Genomic DNA, 22,170 nt, shown 5'->3' with positions numbered 1-22,170 from the left:
ATTTCTTGGTTGTTGGTTTCGGTAAATTCCTGGTACAGGTCTTCGCATCTCTCATTCCAGCCAGGGATGTACTCTTTCCGGTAGCCTCTGGGTACATTCCTCTTAGCCGTGGCGATGACTGCTCCCACAAATCTGTCATAGTTGTCCCTAGTCGGGGGTATCCAACCTAGACACTTGTCAAGGTTTTCTGCAAAGGTGGCCCAGTCTGCCTTCTGGAAATTCCATCGTGGGCGAGGAAAGGATTTTATGATTGGGATGTTAATTCCGACTTTTAAGATAACAGGGCGATGCTGGCTAGGTGGGAAATCAGACAGGACTTCACGAGTTGCGGCTAGCGGTTGCTTGTTTTTGTTTTTAGTGACAAAACATAAATCAGGGTTATAATCTCGTCTCCATGCTGCTGATCGAAATGTTCCGCGGTCCTTCGCGTCGAAAATCAGGTGGGTGTTAGTCTCCTCACTCCAGCTCATCAGGGATTCACCGTTCTGGTCGTTTCGTGCGTACTTCCAGCTCTCATGGTGACTATTAAAGTCTCCTACGTAGATAGCAGGGTGGGGATATTCTTGGAGTACTTCTGGAGGCCATGGACAGCCGGGAGGCTTATAGATGTTAACTATAATGGTCTCGCCAATTTTGACGGCAACTTCATGTATGTTGTTGTCTGTAGATATATTACACAGGGAAGCATTTTCTATCTTATTTCGTATGTAGGTTGCCACGCCGTAATTACGGTGATAGGTGGCTCCCAGTATCTCGAATCCAGGGATTTTTCCTCTAGAGGCCAGCTGATCTATGTTTTCCGCATGAGTCTCTTGTATCGCGACTACGTCGATTTTGTTCTGAGTGAGAACTCTCTGGAGAAATTCACATATGCTCCTACTTATGCCTTCAATGTTTAGGTGGCAGACTCGGAGGCACGGTCCGAGTGCTCTAGTCAATTCTTCATCGTTCATTTCGTCGGTATCACTCATGATGTGTTTACCAGGAGATCCAGCACAGGATTATCTGGATTATCTGGTTGCCTTTAGTGCTAGTTCATTTAGCGTTACCCAGGGTGCACGTGTAGTATTCTACTACGGACGCGAACTAGCCTTACACCCCGACACACATGAGATAATAAAATTAGATATGAAGGACTACAGGGGTAGATGGGTTTGGCACCATTTTGCTTTTCGTCGAATCAAGTCTAATGGCAGAGAGTGGCACAGATTTGAGATTAGCACTTCTGTGGGTAGAAATCACTGTGGATCACTAATCCGGGCCCTTAGGATTGCTACTGGGAGCGGACCACTGATACTGATATCCAGTGAATAGCCAAGTCGTTGACAGAAGGCACGAAGTCCAGGCAGCGGCATAACTGGGACCCAGGGCAAACTTTGGCTTCGCTCCCCTCAATAACTCCTGTCGCGTACGAGCAACGTATTGACATCTGTTGCTCATTATGGCAAGCATTAGTATAGAAGTCGAAGCTGTGTTTCACTTAGCGCCGATGGCTGTAGGCCATCCCCTGTGTACTCTAAAATAACTTAAGGAATATTTCGACGCTAGTTAGATGAGGCAGGGTGTGGCTCGTCCGCTGTGTGCCCCGGAATAACTTCCGCTTAAGTAGTACTTCAAATAATGTTATCAAAGTCAGAAGCATCTAATAAGGCAAGTATTCGATGTACAGGGAGTGTCCAAAAAAATGGTTCAAATGGCTCTGAGCACTATGGGACTTAACATCTGTGATCATTAGTCCCCTAGATCTTAGAACTACTTAAACCTAACTAACCTAAGGACATCACACACATCCATGCCCGAGGCAGGATTCGAACCTGCGACCGTAGCGGTCGCGCGGCTCCGGACTGAGCGCCTAGAACCGCTCGTCCACAACGGCCGGCAGGGAGTGTCCTTTGTCAAGATAAGACGCTACGGACTATAAGACGCACCTTAATTTTTAAGAATTTTTTAAAGAAATAACACTTTTACCATTTTTATTCAGAGACTGCAACTCCAGACTAACAAAATTCTTAGTTCATAAAATCGAACTGACCTTTAAAATCCCTGAAACTTCTCCTCTGAACTTTCGTCTTCTTCTTCTTTTTCTTCCTGTTCGTCCTCATTGTTCTCCTATTCGTATATGAGATGGTCTTCACTGCCATCGAGAGCGGTACAATCGGCCGTGGTGGCCGAGTGGTTCTAGGCGCTTCAGTCCGGAACCGCGCGGCTGCTACGGTCGCAGATTCGAATCCTGCTTCGGGAATGGATGTGTGTGATGTCCTTAGGTATAAGAAGTTCTAAGTATAGGGGACTGATGACCTGAGATGTTAGGTTCAAATGGTTCAAATGGCTCTGAGCACTATGGGACTTAACGTCTGAGGTCATCAGTTCCCTAGAACTTAGAACTACTTAAACCCAACTAACCTAAGGACATCACACACATCCATGCTCGAGGCAGGATTCGAATCTGCGACCGTAGCAGTCGCGCGGTTCCGGACTGAAGCGCCTAGAACCGCTCGGCCACTCGGGTCGGCTGCATTAATTTGTCCAGGAAGAACAGCAAGCTCTGTATTTTCCTGTCTCAGATTCTATTTCACAGAGAAATAGTTCAAATGGCTCGGAGCACTATGGGACTTAACATCTAAGGTCATCAGTCCCCTAGAACTTAGAACTACTTAAACGTAACTAACCTAAGGACATCACAAACATCCATGCCCGAGGCTTGATTCGAACCTGCGACCGTAGCGGTCGCGCGTTTCCAGACTGTAGCGCCTAGAACCGCTCGGCCACCCCGGCCAGCCTTTCACAGAAGTTTTCAAATGAATGCTAAACTCATCTAGCACAGGAAGCGAGCCTCTTCTTGAATTAAGCATCTTCCGTTCTCTCCCACACTCTGTTAATCCATAATTTAATACCAGCATCGTCCATCTAACCGTTGTCATGTACATGAACAACCACACAGGGCGGTATTTCAGAAAGTTTTGCCATTGTTTTACGCTGAAAATGACCAGTGGATTAAGGTTAGTACCGCCAGCACAATATAAAAGGATTTTTTCATGTCCACTTGTTTTCATAGTTACAAATTTAGCCCCTTTCATGGCAATAGTTTTGTTACTCGGTACATGTTAGAGTACTATCGTCCATATTCGCTATTTGACTTACTTACACACTTACTTTCTTTCGATGTTGAATAAAAAGAAAATGTAACGATAACATTGATACTCTTGTGGCATTTTCTGAGATGTTTGGTTTTGGTTCGCATGCCAAGTCCATGACGCTTCATAAACCTGAAGCACCAACCAAATCCACCTTTTCACCCTAGCGCTGGCTTACGATTGTGTATCTGAATCATATTTTTATTAATTCCAACGCCATTTTGACGGTGTCCTTGAATCCAGTTCAGTAAGTCATCGCTAGTTTTGGCCATTTTGCATTCAGTCTTCTATTTGGGTATTTAGTATTCCTCATTTTTTTCAATTTACCTTTACTAGCTCTTTCCAGTTCTTCATTTCTAGTCCGTCAATCGCGAACGGCTTTTTCTGTCGGTGGAGGTCGAAACACCGCTCAGCTGCTCCTTTTCCATGTCCTTCTGCATAAGCTATTAGTTTCAATTTATTTCCCGCATCAAATAAATACGTTTTATTTTTTCCATAACGAAACTAGCTACTAACAAAAATATTGTACTGTTACCGACAATACAAATCACTTTCAATTGAAACTCATTCGCACCGTAGACTGCCGTGACGCATCATACGCTAAACACTGTTCTGGGTTTGTGATGGCGGAGACAGTGTTAGCAAATTAGTGAATCCCCGCAATTCACGTTCGTTGCATTGTTGCAGTGCTGCCGCCAGTTGAACCCAATGTTTCCATATAGAGATAAATTTCTCGTAGCGTCGAATATACGGCCATTTTTAAGACTGGCGGGAATGTAGACGGAACACTGGACATTTTTATAGCTATTAATTTCGAATACAAGACGCACCTGAAATTCTGGAACAAATTATTCGAAGAAAAAAGTGCGTCTTATAGTCCCTGAAATACGGCTCTAGGCGCTACAGTTTGGAACCGCGTGACCGCTACGGTCGCAGGTTCGAATCCTGCCTCGGGCATGGATGTGTGTGATGTCCTTAAGTTAGTTAGGTTTAAGTAGTTCTGAGTTCTAGGGGACTTATGACCTCAGCAGTTGAATCTCATAGTGCTCAGAGCCATTTGAACCATTTTTTGAGAGCCTGAGAAACAAGGAGTGGCTAAGGAATCAACACAAAGATCGTGTAAAGAGATCTGAGTTTTGCCTATGTCCTTCGGAACTCGATATTAATGTTATTAGCAACTAGTTCTCGTCTGAACAAGGCCTCATTTGTTGGCGAATTGAATGTGTTACATGTGTAACTGTACCCATACTTTGTTTTACATTGTTGAGATAGTCTGTCATGCGCCGACTGAGAGAAACACCAGTGTAATCGTCGCTTGGTATATTAAAATTTGGTATATCAAACTAAGTCCTCTAGAATCAACTTCAGAATCTCGTAGGGATTCCAGCCGGGACCTTATCAGCTCAAATTTCTAGCTTTAGCTTCTGTGCCTTAAGCTTCTGCTACGCGATCCCACTTCTGCTTGCTCACATCTTGAAACCACAAACATGACTCAATCAGAGATACGAGTAAGCCTTATGTTATATTCCTAAGGACAGCACAGCGACATGATCATTCTCATGGTCATTTATCCCTCTATTAAAGTCAAGACAGCTTTACAGTGAAGTAAAAACGTTCACGTGTCAATAAACTTTTCGTGTCGACTGCATGTTATTCCATGCTTTGAATTATATCAAATTCGCCTTGCCTGTAATCAGTGAAACACCATAACAAACAAAACAGCAGGTACAAATTAAGCTCTATATACTTTCGTTGCGATAAGTCACTTGGCATTACGAGAATGGCTCCGTCTACTAACTGAAAACGAGAAACAGGCGTGTCCGTACCCGTGAAAGGTGGAACTGTGGTTCAGTAAAGTCCCTTCCTCGTTCCCCATTAGTGCCTTCCAGTCGTTTCTTCTTCTTCTTCTTCTTCTTCTTGTTCTTCATCTTTGTTCTCCTACTTCGCCTTCCCGCTTCCCGTTTTATTTTTACCCTTCTTCATTCATTTCACCCGCGACAAAACTAAGCCCTTGCGGAAACGGCATCCGCAGCATGTACCCTGCCTGCCGTACTCTAGTTACACAACTGGACCGGTGTTACGGCGGCAAATGATTCGCAGGTCTTTACCTCAGAAAGATTTCCTAAACCATCTTTGGTTATTTTAATATAGCGAAATATTGACATGACTGATCGAGTTTAATATTTTTCTATTTCTCCTGTTTCGTTGCTTTCTTTTTCCTTTCTATTCTTCGTGCGCCATGGGCCCTTTGTTCTCAGACTCCCCGAGCCATTGTCGCAGGGCCACGGTCAAGTTACGCCTTGATGTTATGGCTAGATAGTTTCCTTAGTTACTCAGCGATTATATTCATCTCCTCTAAGAGCAAACAAATCGCCGCGAGACGAAATTCTCAACAATACATGTGGCCCTGCAGCGAGTAACGCGGTTGCTTAGCATCGGTTTCAGATGAGACGATTAGCGAGCAACCTGAAGGTGTCCGTTTGTCCGTCTTCTATCAGCAATATTGTACGAAAACCGTGAGACGCACGAAGAAATGCGGAGCGTCAGTAGCAGCCAGAAGGTAAGGCATCAAAGAACATTAGGCGTCAAGTCGAACGCATCGTTTTGAGTGTTTTTCGTGTTTAGTGTTGTTGCCAGGCCTGATAAGGTAGGGAAGAGTGTTGTACATACAGGATAATGTATTTAGGAGCACATGCTGTTTTTGATCGTTACTTCAGTGTAAAATCACGTATAGGAATGCGCACTAGAGACCACCAGAAGTAGTTACGGAATTCTCGTGTTAGACACGAAGTTGATTTTTGCCCTGCATCTGTAAATATTTTGTGTTGTGCATATTTAAGTGGTGAATAATATATTAAAGCTATTTGGAATATATTCTTAACTCTCCAGTTATAGGTTTTTATGACATGTAGGATTCTTGCACCATCTTGCACCTTGAAACAGAGGAAGTTCTTTTACCACTGAAGATGCGGTAGTTGCAAATTGGGTTTCTTTAACGTCTTAAGAATCTTACCTTTCTTGAAAATGGAAATTTGTGCCACCTCCCAACAGCTTCAGTTTCAAAATGTATTTAATGTGTGATTGGTTTTTGATAATGCTTCTGCTTAATTTGATTTCGTTTACTTATTATTGATGTGTACTTGAGTACTAATGCGGCAAATAGACCACTAAATATTGACCACAATTTCTGAGAAATTTCAATAGAATGTTTGTTCCGAGGTACACGACTACGCTGGAAAGTGTTTTCACATGTGGAAATAAAACATAATTTCCGGAGTAATTTTTCTTAAGTTCATAAAAAGAGTGCAGCACACAGAATGAATGTCGTCATTTAAAAAAGCAACAAGAACTTTTGTTAAGCTTCTATTATGGAACCGACTAGAAGCGAAAATCCGAAAAGTGTTCCAAGTGCAAAATTTTCCCCTATACAAGTGACCTGAATGGCTCCAGATGTTGAGTGATCAGTGTGAAAGACACGAAGATGCCGCGTACTCCTGCAAGGAAGTTTTGTCACCAACTGGCAGAGTTCGAAACTTGACTCATTGTGGGTCTCCATTTGACCGGCTGGTCGCATCGTACAATGTCCTGGTTTGTGGGGAGTTCGTATGTGATAATGGCCCGACGTTTGAATGCACGGGATCGCGATGGCAGGCACTCTCCTCGTCAAAGTTCCATACGATTGCCACAAGGGAGCAGAACGTAACCTCTTCACATCTACGCCTGCTATCCGAGAACAAGTAATGGATTCCTTGCAGCATTCTGTGTCGCGCTGCACCACTGGTCGGACAGTTAGTAGCAGCCGCACTGAGAAGCTGCACTCCCACGCCTAAGTTCAGTTAACACCACAGCACAAACGACTGCGTTTGGAGTGATGCCGTGACTGGGAAACATGGATGGCTTATGAATGTCGTCGCACTGTTTTTACCGATGAGTCGCGATTCTCTGCTACCTCGAATGACCGTCGTCGGTGAGTACGGTCGTGGCCTGGGCAGAGCTCCCATGTTCTCAAAGTGTTGGAGAGACGTAACAGCGTTCCAGCTGGCGTCGTGCTATGGGGAACCACTGGAAACGATTTCATCTCACGACTGGTGGTGACTGAGGGAACTGATGTCACATACATTGAGCCTACCGAGCGAGGTGGCGCAGTGGTTAGCACACTGGACTCGCATTTGGGAGGACGATGGTTCAAACCCGTGTCCGGTCATCCTGATTTAGGTCTTCTGTGATTTCCCTAAATCGGTTCTGTCAAATACCACGATGGTTCCTTTTGAAAGGTCACGGTTGACTTCCATTCCTATCCTTCCCTAGTTCTGTGGGACCGATGACATCGCTGTTTGGTCCCCTCTCCCAAATCAACAAACCAACCAACAAACCAACCAACATCCAGCGTCCTCATGTCTTACCTCTCACGCGACGGTATCGCGGTGCCATTTTTCGATCGTACACACGACACGTCTCTCCATGAACTGTCTGCCTGATGTGAAGGTCGCCCGTGGGCGGCAAGATATCCCTGGACCTTCCCTGAAAGAACGTGTTTGGGACCGTTTTGGACGTCAACTCCGTCCCTGCAACAGTATCCGGGATATCAAGGAACAGTTGGATGCCAACTTCCCTTGGGAAAGAATACAATTTTTTTTTTTGCCACTATTCCGAACAGAATTAGTGCATGCACGCATGCCAAACGGCGATGCAATGTCATACTTGGTGGGTGAATACTTACAACTTCTTTGACTCGATTTTGTAATCACTGCATTAACATCACACACGTTGTCAATCCGCAAAGCTTTATTTCGTTTCGTCCTCCCTTTCTGAGTGCCTCACTTTTTTCGTTAAACTCGCCATGGAGATATTCATTAAGGCGATTGTATTCTAACTAATTTGTAGATAACCTTTTAGGAGGGACAGCCACAGCTATGAGAAGTTATCTTGTGTATTAACAACTTTTCAGCTGTATTTAGTCCTTTATTATTGGATCACTACCGATTTCATGGCACTAAAAGCCACATATTCAGGTGAACATATGGCTAAAACATTAGAGAGGGAAAGCTCGGAATATTTTTACCCAACATTCGTTGTCCGTCAGAACAAGGCGGTATGTCATAGAATAAAACAGCCAAATTCCCATCTATACAGTTCCATATAGATTGGAGAAGCGGACCCATCCACTATATTAGAATCCGGCTGTTTTATTCTATGACATACCGCCATTTAGCAGTGTTTTCTTCTGACGGATAATGGATGGTGGGTAAAAAGATTCCTAGCTTTTCCGCTCTGATGTTATAGCCATATGTTCACCTGAAGAAGTGGCTTTTAGTGCCATGACACCGGTAGTGGTCCAATAATAAAGGACTAAATAGAGGCGAAGCGGTTGTTAATACTCATGACGAACTAATTTGGTTTTGCAAAACCAGTCATCCAGGCAGAAGCAGTATGTGTTGGAGACGCATGAAATTTATAATTATTCCGATTACAGAAAAGATCAGAAATCTACAAATTACTCAAATGGTTCAAATGTCTCTGAGCACTATGGGACTTAACTGCTGAGGTCATCAGTCCCCTATAACTTAGAACTACTTAAACCTAACTAACCTAAGGACATCACACACAACCATGACCGAGGCTGGATTCGAACCTGCGACCGTAGCGGTCGCGCGGTTCCAGGATGTATCTCCTAGAACCGCTCGGCCTATAAATTACTCATTCTTCTCCTAAACGTCCTTCCTAAGTACACTTCAGCAGCCTCTCATGCCGATAATGTTCGACAAGTGGAGTGTATCAGCTTGACGTCTTAAAATACAAGTGTTCCGTGTGTACTAAAAGCTATAACACATTTTATGAGAATTTGTAACTTATTATACAAGGATTTCATGCATTAAACTTTTATTTGGTCAAGGAGCTAATTTTTCGTTTAAACAGTAGAAGTCTTAAGAAGTATGAACATGAACGGAATTAAATTTGATTGGAAAGTACTGTTTCTACTGACTTATAATTATGTAAGAAGAATCAGCTGTATCGCATTTGTGCTTGTGCAGTTCGCATCCGCAATCCCAGTACAGTGCTACCACCTTTACTTGGCTTCTCGTCTCCCTAGCACTTAATCAGTAGAGATCTTCCGCTTTAGTGTCATCAGCGTTTCCTAGGAAGTGCTCACTGAACAAGTCTTTCAATCCATCCACCGTAATATAACATGGATACAAAGTTTGTAAATTTGTCAACTGTTCGAAACAATGAGGTGTTCCTTGATCAGTTTCTATAGCGCTTTGAAGGACTAAATTTAAATTCTGACTTAATTTCTATTTCAAACTGCTGCAGACGCCACACTCGTGATGGATCGTCTAACATAGCATTGGCCGCAAAATTCGTTCACATGTGGGTCCTTTCATTCTATAGATTCAATTAATTCACGTTCATGTGCGGAATGATCTTCGACGCTGGTAAAGGAGGTTAACAATCCGTATATATAGAATGAGATTTCTACTCTGCAGCGGAGTGTGCGCCGATATGAAACTTCCTGGCAGATTAAAACTGTGTGCCGGACCGAGACTCGAACTCTGGACCTTTACCTTTCGCCGGCAAGTGCTCTACCAACTGAGCTACTCGAGCACGACTCAGGCTTCGTCCTCACAGCTTTACTTCTGCCAGTACCTCGCCTCCTACCTTCCAAACCTTACAGAAGCTCTCCTGCGAACCTTGCAGAACAAGCACTCCTGAAAGAAAGGATATGCGGAGACATGGCTTAGCCACAGCCTGGGGGATGTTTCCAGAATGAGATTTTTAATCCGTATATCTATCTGGAACCAGCGACGATTGTTTCAATATAGTGGAAGACTTGACATGTCTGATTGATTTTACTAATTTTTCACTCCCACTTTTATGTTTCCTCATCTTTTGCGTTGCTTTCCTTCGTGTTCTTGTGTACCTTGCCTCCGAGAGCCCCCATCTCGTTGCCCTGGTTCCCTCAGCAGACCCACGCTACTGAGCCCAACCACGATTAATGGCCAACGCTAGACAATTCCACAGCTGTACTGGTGTGAATGTCTCCCTGGGGGCTGGTGTGTAACATTTGGCGGCAAGAAGCAGGCGGCCGGAATTTCCAGCCAATACCGGGCGAACTGGCAGCGCGGCAGGGAAGTCCCAGTTGCGGGTATCCGGTAGGTGGTTTCAAGTTTCGGCATTTGGCTTCACAACCAGGGGGGTGGGTCCTATTTCTAATATAATTCTGTGACAAAGAGACAAAAAGTCAAACCTTGGTGTATGTGACAGTGTATTTGTTAACGAATGCACAGAGTAAAATTCATGGCTTTCTCGATGTGTGCACTGTATATGCGTCACTACGACGCCAAGGTCAGGGATGGCCTTCTTTATCTACATACACAACTACATAATTACTCTGCAGTTCACTCTTAGGTACTTGGCAGACGGTTCTTCGAAACACCTTCAGACTATTTCTCTACCGCTCCACACTCTTAAATCTTTCTATACGACCTTTGATTTCTCGTATTTTATTATGATGATCACTTCTCCCTATGTAGGCTGCCAACAATAAAATATTTTCACATTCAGAAGACAAAGGTGGTGACAGAAATCTCTGGGATAGATCTCGTCGCAACGAAAAAGACTTTTGTTTTAATGATTGCCATCTCAGTCCACTTATAATCATGAAAGTCTGGTTTGAGATAGTACATTACGCGCTTCCCTTCTGTGGACTTTTTCGATGTCCTCTCTCAATCTAATCTGGTAAGGGTCCCCTACCGCACAGCAATACTCAATATTCCAAGAGTCACTTTAGTAGATCTGTTGTATCTTCTAAATGTTCTACTATAAAACGCAGTCTTAGGTTGGCCTCCTCACAACTTTATCTATGTGATCATTCCAGTTTAAGTTGTTCGTCATTTTTATCCCCCTGTGTTGAACTTATGTGATATATCGTGTAACCGTAACTTACCAGATTTCTTTTCGTAGTGATGTGGATGAACTCACACTTTTTGTTATGCGGAGACAACTGACACTTTTCGCACCATACAGATATTTTGTCTAAGTCATTTTGCAATTGGTTTTGATCTTCTAATGACTTTACTATACAGTAAATGACAGCATCACCTGCAAATGATCTATGTAGGCTGCTCAGATTGTTTCCAAAATCGTTTACATAGATTAAAAACAGCTGCGAACCTGTAAAACTTTCTTGGGGAACGCCGGATATCACTTCCGTTTTGCTCGATTATTTTCCCTCGATTACTACGTATTGTGACCTCTCTGAGAGGAAATCTCGGATCCAGTAGCAGCGATACTCCATTTCCACATATTCTGATTATAAGTTTGTCTTCAGGAATGGTGTAAAAAACATTCAGAAAATCTAGAAGTATGGAATCAATTTGAGATCCCTTGTCGATTAGCACTCAGTACTTCGTATAAACAAACATCCATTTGTGTTTCAAAGGAGCTATATTTTCTGAATCCATGCTATCATCAGAAGGTCTTTTCTTCGAGAGGGAGTATTTCATAATGGTGGAAGACACAGCATGTTCCAGGATCCTACTGCAAATCGACTTTAATTATATGGGTCTGTTATTCAGCGGATTACTCCTAGTTCCTTTCTTGAGTATTGGTGTGACATGTGCAACTTTCCAGTCTTTTGGCATGTATCTTTCGTCGAGCGAGCGCTCGTATGTGATTGCTAAGCACGGGACTATTTTATCGGCTTAATCTGAAAGGAACTTAATTGGTACAGTATCTGGACCGGAAAACTTGCGTTTGTTACGTGATGTAAACTGCTTCGCTACACTGAAGATATCTTCTTGTAAGTTATGTATTCTGGCAGCTATTGTAGATCCCAAAGGCGGAATACTTTGTTCGTTTTCTTCACTTAAGGAATTTTGGAAACAGAAGTTTAATAACTTCGCTTTTGTGATAGTGTCACATGGCGCTACAGTTCGAATAACGGCGCTGCTAGACTCAAAGAATGTAGTAGTTAAAGACAGGAGCGTTGCGACGAGGATTCTCGGCACAGTCTATGCGAGGTGGTCATAACAGAAAGCCTTAAGTATTGCCTTGAACTTCGAAACACAGAAGCTTTCGTTCTTCGCCCTTGGAGAAGACGGTGATGTCCTTGGTACTAATTAGCGTTAAGTTTCCGTGTCTTATATAAAGATTCACGCCTCATTAACTGAAATAACATTTCTAAGAAACTTGAGATCTCAATGATTCGTTCCGAAAGGTCAGAACAAATTCCCAGTCTTTTTCAGTTTGTTAACTGAGCAATCTTTTCAGCACTGTATTCACACAAGCTCTAATCACGGTCAAACCTTTTGTCAAATGTGTTTCACAGCTTCTCCATCGACATCCAATTTTGAGCAAAAAGCACGGACACTCAATCTTTACCTTTTTCATATTGCTTGCTATTTTCCATATTGCTTTTCCAGTGATTCCCATTACAGAACGCATTATGCTTTCAAGGACACACACAGATGGCAAAAATTCATCTCGGTGAGCTCCCGACACCATATGAAAAATCTCTGTTGCCAACTTTAAGATTACATACTGTTTAGTTACTTACAAGATCTTCAACGTTTCAGTGCTAGTTTTTTATTTCTCATTTTTATTTCCCCTTTATTTATAATCTAATACGGAAAGTTCAGCTGAATCTCGCAATTCGTGTAATACTATCTTTCTAATCATTCAAAAATGTTATGTATTTCATCTGTTTAATAATACGACGGCTCATTCCGAAATAAGTATCTATTTTGGTTGTTGATTTTGAGCGTCCGGTCCAGCTTATATTGGTCTACTATTCATTTTTCCACTCTAACATCCTGTTGGTTTCGTTGTTCTCTAACAAATAGCAGCAAAAGGACGTTCCAAATTAGCTCTTGACAGCGAAGTGACTATAAAATCATGTGTCGCAGGTAAAGTGATGTGATATGTCTGGGACAGGTAAGTTGTGACTCTTTTGGATGTCTGAGTCTAAAGCAACTGTCATCTCCGAAAGCTGCAAGACGACTCTGACTACGCTGAAAGCCAGAATTTCCAGAGTCAAGTCGTAGAAGAAGACAAGCTTGTGCTTGCAACACGATAATGCCAATCCCTACAGCAGGATCAAGTTTTTACGGCTGGGGTATGTAGGTTCTCGTCTTTCGATCGCAACAGTAGGTAACAAATGGGATGACTATCTTGAGAAAGGGCAGTACGTAGCTGGACTCTTGAGCTAGTTTTCTGTATCGTTATGCTTTTGTATCTGCAGTAGTTTCCATAAAAGTAGCTCGGAGACATTGGTTCCGGAATGACCCTCGAATTTACATCCAGCGTAAATTGTAAGTGCTTCAGGATTTCAGAAGACGACTGCGAGAAACTGCAACATACAGAAAATAGCCACCTGTCAGTGGATAGCGTATCTCGTCAACTTTTGTAACTCGCGTTACAGGTGCTCGGTATGCATGCCGTTTCTGTCGCAGCAAACGTCTATGCGATAATCTAAGTTTGCCATACACGCCTCAACGCCATGTCCGATATCAGCGACCACATTAATTACCATTCTTGCAACTCTTCCAAACTGACTGGCAGTGGAGCACGAACACACTACCTTTGTACACACGCCTATAAGAGAAACGTCTGGGAGGTAGTGAGGTTGAGCATTGCTGCTAAATGAAATCTCCACTCTCTTCCTTTAATTGTGGCACAAGTAATTGGTGCAACGTATACAGATACAATAACATGCCCTATCTACGCTACTCTTATAGTACTTAACCAATTCAGAATTTTTAAATAAATGAATGTTCCATTTCTCGATGACAGAATGCTGCAGTTTTACTGAACGGACAGCGGAAATAACATGTTAGAATGTTAGTTACGGCCGGTGGATTACACCCGGTGCAATGTGTGTTCCGATATGGAAGTAGTCGTTCTCCTTGCGATGCAGAGGAACACAGCTGAACGTTTACTGCAGGTTGGTCGGCTGCAGGGGAGGTCTCACTTTCACGCCTTTGCCATCGATCTGAAATCTTTATGACTAATTAGAGAAATGAGTAGGCGTAGAATTGAAAATTAGTCTCACCAGCTAAGGAGTGATGAAGATATTTATTGGTCTTTCAATTCTTGCAGCAAAATAATTCCGTAGACAACATTCGCTTTCTTGCAACTTCTTTCTACACTTTAATGGACAGAAATCAGTATCTCTCCTGACAAAACTCAGCTCGGACTTATCTCCAACCAAAATAATATCAATATGATACCCATACATCGAGAGTTAACCATAGACTAAAAGCAAAGAATAAATATAGCACGGAGCGTCAATAACAGGGCAGTTCTAACATTCATTGGTTCAAATGGCTCTGAGCACTATAGGACTTAACATCTATGCTCATCAGTCCCCTAGAACTTAGAACTACTTAAACCTAACTAACCTAAGGACATCACACAACGCCCAGTCATCACGCTAACATTCATTATCTCTGTGCTCAGTAAGTAGCTTCACATTAGTATTTAACCACTATGAACGCTTTATATGAATATGTACGATAGCAGAGGTTGGTCGCAAGAGGGAAAAGGAGACAATATACAGGTCGACAATTATTGAACTATATTAAATAAAATCGTAATAACTTCAGAATTGTTTGCGTTAGGACGTTCAAACTGCACGGTCGACCGGGCGGCAAGATGATAATTAGCATGCACAGTATGGTTTGCTTTAGAGACGAAGCCCACTTTCATTTGGATGGGTTAGTAAGTAAGCAAAATTGGACCATTTGGGGGACTGAGGAACCCCATATTGCGACCAATAAGTCTCTTCATCCGCAGTGGGTGACTGTGTGCTGTGCAGTGTGCAGTCGCGAAATAATCGGTGTGATATTACTTGATGGTACGGTGATTACCGAACGGTACGTGAAGGTTTTGGAAGATGATTTCATCCGTATTATTCAAAGTGACCCTGAATTAACAATATGTGGTTCATGCTAGACGTAGCTCGACCCCATCGAAGCAGCAGAGTGTTTGACGTCCTGGAGGAGCACTTTGGGGATCGCATTCTGGCTCTTGGGTATCCAGAGGCCACTAGCATGGGCCTCGATTGGCCGCCATATTCTCCGGATCTGAACACATGCGACTTCTGTTTGGGGGGTTATGTTAAAGACAAAGTGTACAGCAATAACCCCAAAACCTTTTCTGAGTGAAAACAGCTATTCAGGAGGTCATCGACAGCATCGATATTCCGACACTTCAGAGGATCACGCAGAATTTCGCTATTCGTCTGCGCCACGTCATCGCCAATGATGGCAGGCATATCGAAGATGTCATAACCTAAATCCGAATATTTGCAGTGACGTTTACATGTTGAATAAAGTGTGTGCACGCCTTAGTTTGTAACTTATTTACATTTCTTTCATATAGCTCAGTAGTTCTGAACCTGTAACACGAAACCAGTCACAGTTTCCTCCGCAAAGAAAAATAGCCCATGGTCCTAAAGATTTTAACTTAAGCTCAATCACAAATGTGTTACACAATCTTGTATGGATGTTCTATGCCCCAAACAGGCACCGAGGTCCACGAGAAAGAAAGGAAGTGGCGCTTACGTCACGGCACGTGACACCGCAGGTCTTACGAGAGTCAGCAGCTGTCTGCGGCGAGGAGCGGGTGACTGTTTCAGATCAGTTTACTAATTCTTGACTGCGCGTGTAAATGTATGCAAGCTCTCGATAGCACACGAAAAAGTTAAGGCTTTTCAATTACACACTGATGTGACGTGCGCCCTGCACAGAGCCGAGAGTTATCGAAGCGTGGCGGACGAGCCAATTAGAGTGACGTCACAAGTTCGTTCCGCGGGCCCCAAACACGCGCATTATGACTCTTCACCTTTCCAGGCGTATGAAATGTGGCTTCATCACTGAAAACAAACTTCTGTGAAAAACTTCGTCTTGTAGCCCCTGGAGGCCATTGCAAAAGTAAGAACGGAGGTCTTTGTCCCGAGTGGTAAGCGTGTGTAACAAATGGAACTGGCGTGATTTTACACGCAGACGTTAGCACAGAATGGACCAGCCAACTGACTGCGGTAACTGCAGTTCTCTGATCTCAGGCGTCGCCGGTTTCTTTGGGCTGCTGAGGAATCACACGCTCCATCTTTTCTACAGACAGTCCCAGACGGCCTGTTTTCATCGCACCTCATAAGCCGACAGTCTCACTAAATTTGTTGTACCACCCACAGGTTATTTTGTCTGTTGCAGCTTTTGACTGATATTTGGTACGAAATTGTCGCTGAACTGTGACAACCGGCTCACCTTCCAAGATGCTACTCAGGCGGGTGTAAAATGAATGTGCGCAACGGAGAATAATAAACGCTAAAATGAAGATTTGCCCCTGTCTGACTACCCCCTGAATCAGACCTTAGGATCTCTTAATTCTATAAATTACCATATAAACGTAAATGAATGATGAAGGCAACTAATCCTACTAAATGATAAACGTTGTTCCTGCTTATATATTTATCGTAGACTAAAAAAAAAAACCTTTATATTACAAAGTTTACATTTAATAAGTAAAATTACTAATCAATTGCCCAACTCTGCCCCTTATTATGATTGCGCGATCATTACAAAGTTTACATTTACTAATAAAACTACTAATCAATTGTCCAACTTTCTCCCTTATTATGATTTCGCGGTCTAATATCAATAACTGACATCATCTACGTACCAAACACTAGAACACGCTACTTTCAAAGATGATCTATGGTGATATGGGACCTCAGTGAAAATAAACTAACATGATCACAGCTGTTTAGCTTTTATAGCCCTAATCAGCCGAAGCAATTTGCGATATCACCGTATGTACTGCGTTCGGTGCATCGAAGTGATGGCTCTCGTACTCGTCTGCGACGATGGAAAAACTCCAGCCACAAATAAACTCTTTCAAATACTAGGACGGCAGAAGGCGGTCCTCTGACTAATTTACTCTAATACTGTCTTCTCCTCTCTGTATTCTACAGACGACAAACGCGAACTCCCAGCCACAAGGACACAGTTCAGATAACGTCTCAAAGTGAGTATAGGCAGAGGAAGTGCTCTCAATTACTGAACGCCACGTACTCAACGACGAAATCCAACCTGGAGGTGAAGTCCAGAATCGCGTAGATTCGCAACAGTACAGTGCCTAACTGTTCTAACTATAAACTCTCCTGAGAGCAAAGACAGCAAGTCCGTCCGTACCAACAAAGCTGATATCGAGCGACCGTCACACATGAGTGTTCACAACGGAAGACCACGTCTCTCCACCGCTGGCTTCCCAGCAAGGCTCAGCTCCCCACCATCGTAATTCCGAAAACGAATCATATCCCCGAAACCACGGAATATTCTCCCTCTCTACAGATTATTCCGAACGCCGACCATCCATATTTTAGTTTTTTGTCGTCCAGCGCGGAAAGTTTGCGAGGAAATACCTATACTCATACAACGGTACGCTTCTGAGTAAAAATCCCTGGAAATAACCCAGCCTGCATGGTTTCCGAGGTGCCGCTTCTTCGTTCCTCTCACCTGCGTCCAAGACTTGCAAAGTTCGGAAGTATTATCCGGTTATCCTTCCGGCACTACTATAATAGCGGCCGGTCGCCCCTGTATTGTGTCTTCGCGCTCAAGTGTCCAGACTGTCCGTCTTGGCACTTCCTGTGTTGAAGCAGGACCAACACACCTGTGTGGGCTGTCCACCCAGGGCTTGAGTTCCGCCTGCCATTTCATTTTCACTGTCATTCCAACCTCTACTAGTATGATGATAAAGACACTCCGTCACCATTCATGCACTAAGCGTTAACAATTATTTACAAGGCGTACGTGACAATGTCAGTCTCCTTTATATATTCATATATACGATGTACAACCTATCAAATGATATCTAATTGTGGTTGTAGTTCGCCGGCCGCGGTGGCCGAGCGGTTCTACACGCTTCAGTCCGGAATCGCGCGTCTGCTACGGTCGCAGGTTCAAATCCTGCCTCGGGCATGGATGCCTGTGATGTCCTTAGGTTAGTTAGGTTTAAGTAGTTCTAAGTTCTAGGAGACTGGTGACCTCAGATGTTAAGTCCCACAGTGCTCAGAGTCATTTGAGTCATTTTATTTGTGGTTGTAGTTCACGGCGAAGTATGTGGATGAGTGCTTGTAAGGTGCGAAACTATAGCCACCTTTAGAGAGTTCAAGGACACAAAATGCACATTAGAGTCCATTACGTTCTGACACACCTAACCCATAGAGGTGCGCTTTGCAGCTACGCCACCGCGCGTATTACGGATCCAAACTGTCACCGACCCTCTGTCTAGAGATGCGTGTCTTTTTCTGTATATCTTTCAGTTTTCGAGCGGTTGTCTTAGGAAACCTCGAAAGTACTTATGAATAACCCTGTATTTTAAGATCATTATTTTGAATAGCTGATGTCATATTCAACCATCTATGATGGACAGTTTGAGAGATGATTTATTGACAAACACAGTATTTTGACATTCAGTATGCTAGCGACGAAAGTCACTTGTCACTTGCAGTATGAGGCGTCAGTAGTTTCTGGGCAACAGACACTAACACAATGGTACGCATGTCAGCAGCGTCGAACGATCAACGTAGGTAGATCCACAATCGTTGCAGTGCTCCAACTTGAGCCAGTAGTGGGCGAGGCTGTATGGTCTGTTGTAGCCAAGCCGACAATATGACGGCCGTCCTGCGCTACGAAGAAATCGCATCGTCTCTTACCCTCTTCTAGCTACTGACCCCAAAATCGCGTCACTGTAGTGGCAGTGCTTCCATTATGGTCTCACTGAAACGTAAAGTGCTTTTCCAGTAACTGACCTTCCTCCCACGTCCGAAATGGTTCAAATGGCTCTGAGCACTATGCGACTTAACTTCTGAGATCATCAGTCACCTAGAACTTAGAACTAATTAAACCTAACTAACCTAAGGACATCACACATATCCACGCCCGAGGCAGGATTCGAACCTGCGACCGTAGCGGTCGCCCGGTTCCAGACTGTAGCGCCTAGAACCGCACGTCCACTCCGGCCGGCGTCGTCCGAAATGATTCATCGATATTGCGTCCTCCAACCTCTAAGAGATTCACTCGTACTTGCTTCCATATTTTCTCTTCTTTTGGTGTCTCTTTACTAACTTAACTGCAAACTGAAATCATTTGTTCGTGAGACGCTGTTCTACGCGTTCTCAGATCTTTGGGTCATTTCTTCTACGAGTTGCAATTCTTAGGAATTATGGTGTAAGTGTATACAACGTTTTGTTGCAAGTGTGGCTTCTGTTGTGAACTTCAGACCCAGGATCGGTATCATACAGCTCGACATACTCGTCTACCCTCTACGAGGCTCTTAATCTCCACGTAACTACTGCAACCAGCATTCGTTAGAACCTGCTTATCGTTTCATACCTCATACTTTCCTCAGACACCAAATTCCAGGTTACTTCATGCGTCGGGGTATGCCCCATCAGCACATCCTTTCTTTTTATCAAGTTATGTAATAAATTAAGATAGTCGCTTCATTAGTTATTCGAGCTGCCCATCTAACTTTTCTGTAGCGGCACATTTACAAAATCTTCTGTTCAATTTGTAAGGCGCCATTCCGTATCATTTGTTGATTTAAAGTTGATTCTTACTTACTGTATTCTGGTTGGCTTGAAAATTATGCATCAGACATTCACGAGTAATCGATTCTGGAGGGTGAACTCCCAAAGCACATGCACCGATAACTGGAGCTCTGACGGTGGGCCTACGATGCATGCCCTTCTATTCTCCAACACTGTTGGAAATTCAGTCCCTTCCAAAATATTATAATAAAAACGAAGAGTTTGTAATGTGTGAACACCTTTTTACGAGACAGTTAATTTAGTTCACTTTAATTTCATGTATCAAGTCCCTACTCGTTCGCCGGCTGGAGTGGCCGTGCGGTTCTAGGCGCTGCAGTCTGGAACCGAGCGACCGATACGGTCGCAGGTTCGAATCCTGCCTCGGGCATGGATGTGTGTGATGTCCTTAAGTTAATTAGGTTTAATTAGTTCTAAGTTCTAGGCGACTGATAACCTCAGAAGTTAAGTCGCATAGTGCTCAGAGCCATTTGAACCCTACTTGTTCTGATCGCTTTCACTCAACAATGACGGTCACTCGTTTATCACGAGCTTTATTTAATGTTGCCGATACGGTCTGGTACGGCGGCCTTTTAATTATATAGCAACTCCCCCAATACGAAATTAATCCTGTGCTTCAAATCTGAACACATTTATTACTCATTACACGTTTCGGGCTCTGCCCAATTTTAGATGACCTGTTGACAAATTGGTAATAGAAAATTTCTTGTTTTAAAATCTTGCAAGTTTACACAAGTGTCTTAAAAGAGGACCTACGCTAAAATATGATTTAACAACAAACACATACCATTTACCACAGAATGAAAATATAACTTTGATAAGAATGTTAAACTGGGTCGAAAGAAACAACGTTTACGAGTACACTCAGCAAATTACTTTATGAGCCTAACGTGTATGCCCCTTACAGCCGTGTGATGTGGTGGGGAGATAGTCCAAAATAAGAGAGCTTGTTGACACTAGATGGCGTAAGTGCTGTGGCGCTACCTTAAATGACCGATACATGATTACAATATGTATAATATGCTTTCCGACCAACCAGCTGTTTTAAAGCCATTTTCATCACAAAATGTTTAGTTTTCTCCCTGAACTTTAATTTCCTTCCCGAATGTCGCCTTGGTATTCTTTATTGGTTGGTCAATGTACAGGTTGAGGAAGACTGGGGAGAGTCTTCGACCCAGCCATAATCCCTTTTCAACCTCTGCTTCCCTTCTGTGGCCTTCGACTCATAATTGCAGTCTGGTTTCTGTAGAAGTTGGGAATAACCTTTCTTTCCCTACATTTCATTTCTGCTATCTTCAGAATTGCAAAGATATATTCCAATGAATATAGTCGAAAGTTTTCTCAAAATCTATAAATGCTGTAAATGTGAGTTTGCCTTTCTTCGACCCGTCTTCTCAGTACTGCGTTGTGTGTTCCTACGTTTCTAGAGAAACGGAAACGACCTTCCCCAAGGTTGGCTTCTAACAGTTTTCTATATTCGTCTTTGAATAATTCGTGTCATTATTTTGCAGCCATGGCGTACTAAACTGGTGGTTGTCTTACAGCAAACAATATAGACGGGAGCCAAAAGGGGGGGAGGAGGGGGAGGACAGAAAACGCCTAACGAAATTTTCTTGAGAAAAACGTTTAACAGCTTCCGCGTTACCCCAAAGCGCCCCCTGCGAAGTTCTTTAGCCGCTGTATAATGGCCGGAAGAGCCGAAATGTGGTAATTGCTTTACAACAGTTGCCTGTAACAGCCCCAGGCTGCAAATAAACATTTTGGCTGATGGCTCACCCCACTTTCCACTCCTTCCTCCGCAGCTCTCGGCTCTTGGACACTTTCTGGCACGGTGGGCAGCTTAGCAATCGAGGGTGGCGGGAGAGGGTGAGGAAGGCAGAGGGAAAGGGTGAGTGGGGTGGGGGTTGGATGGCGGATGGATCGCTGCCAGAGACCTCTCACGACCATCGCTTTATTCTCCCCAGCAGAGCCGTACCTCGTCCTTCGATCTCTCCCGTACAAATTTTGCCACGGCTGTGGATTACTCCCAAACATTCCACTCGTATTTCTTCGCGCTACTTTCCCTCCAGCTGTGCGACGACGGGAAAAAAATCTCATCTGCGAGCCGCCGATACCGGGCCACGGACGGTCTGACTCTGACATCGACTGACGTCGTTAGCCCCGCCCCCTAGGGGAACGTCCATCTCTCCGCGACGGCTCAGTCTCCGGAAACGAAATCGGTCTCACACCGCTTTGCAGGAAGAACGTACGCTTTTTTCGGTCTATCGGGTTGCTTAACCTTCTGCTCTTTTTCGCTCAAAAATCTGTCTTCAAACTTGTTGGACTCAGTTCTGTATTGCTTTCCGTACTTCTGTTCTCCCTAATTTCATCTTCCTATTTCGCTTCGGCCAGCTGTGAAGAGCATTATTTAAAACGTGTATTTCCTTC

At 43.6% G+C, this 22,170-nt stretch overlaps 1 protein-coding gene across 1 annotated transcript in view; it reads right to left on the bottom strand.

The window, feature by feature from the left end:
- Positions 1 to 22,170, bottom strand: part of LOC124711739 (CB1 cannabinoid receptor-interacting protein 1-like) — a 1,345,746-nt gene that overhangs the window by 477,495 nt on the left and 846,081 nt on the right. The gene's annotated exons all lie outside the window — the stretch shown is intronic.

The sequence above is a fragment of the Schistocerca piceifrons genome, chromosome 8 (genome assembly GCF_021461385.2).
Source record: "Schistocerca piceifrons isolate TAMUIC-IGC-003096 chromosome 8, iqSchPice1.1, whole genome shotgun sequence".
Lineage (NCBI taxonomy): Eukaryota > Metazoa > Arthropoda > Insecta > Orthoptera > Acrididae > Schistocerca > Schistocerca piceifrons.
Note: the sequence above shows the minus strand (reverse complement) of the source record. Positions and strands in the feature narration are given on the sequence as shown.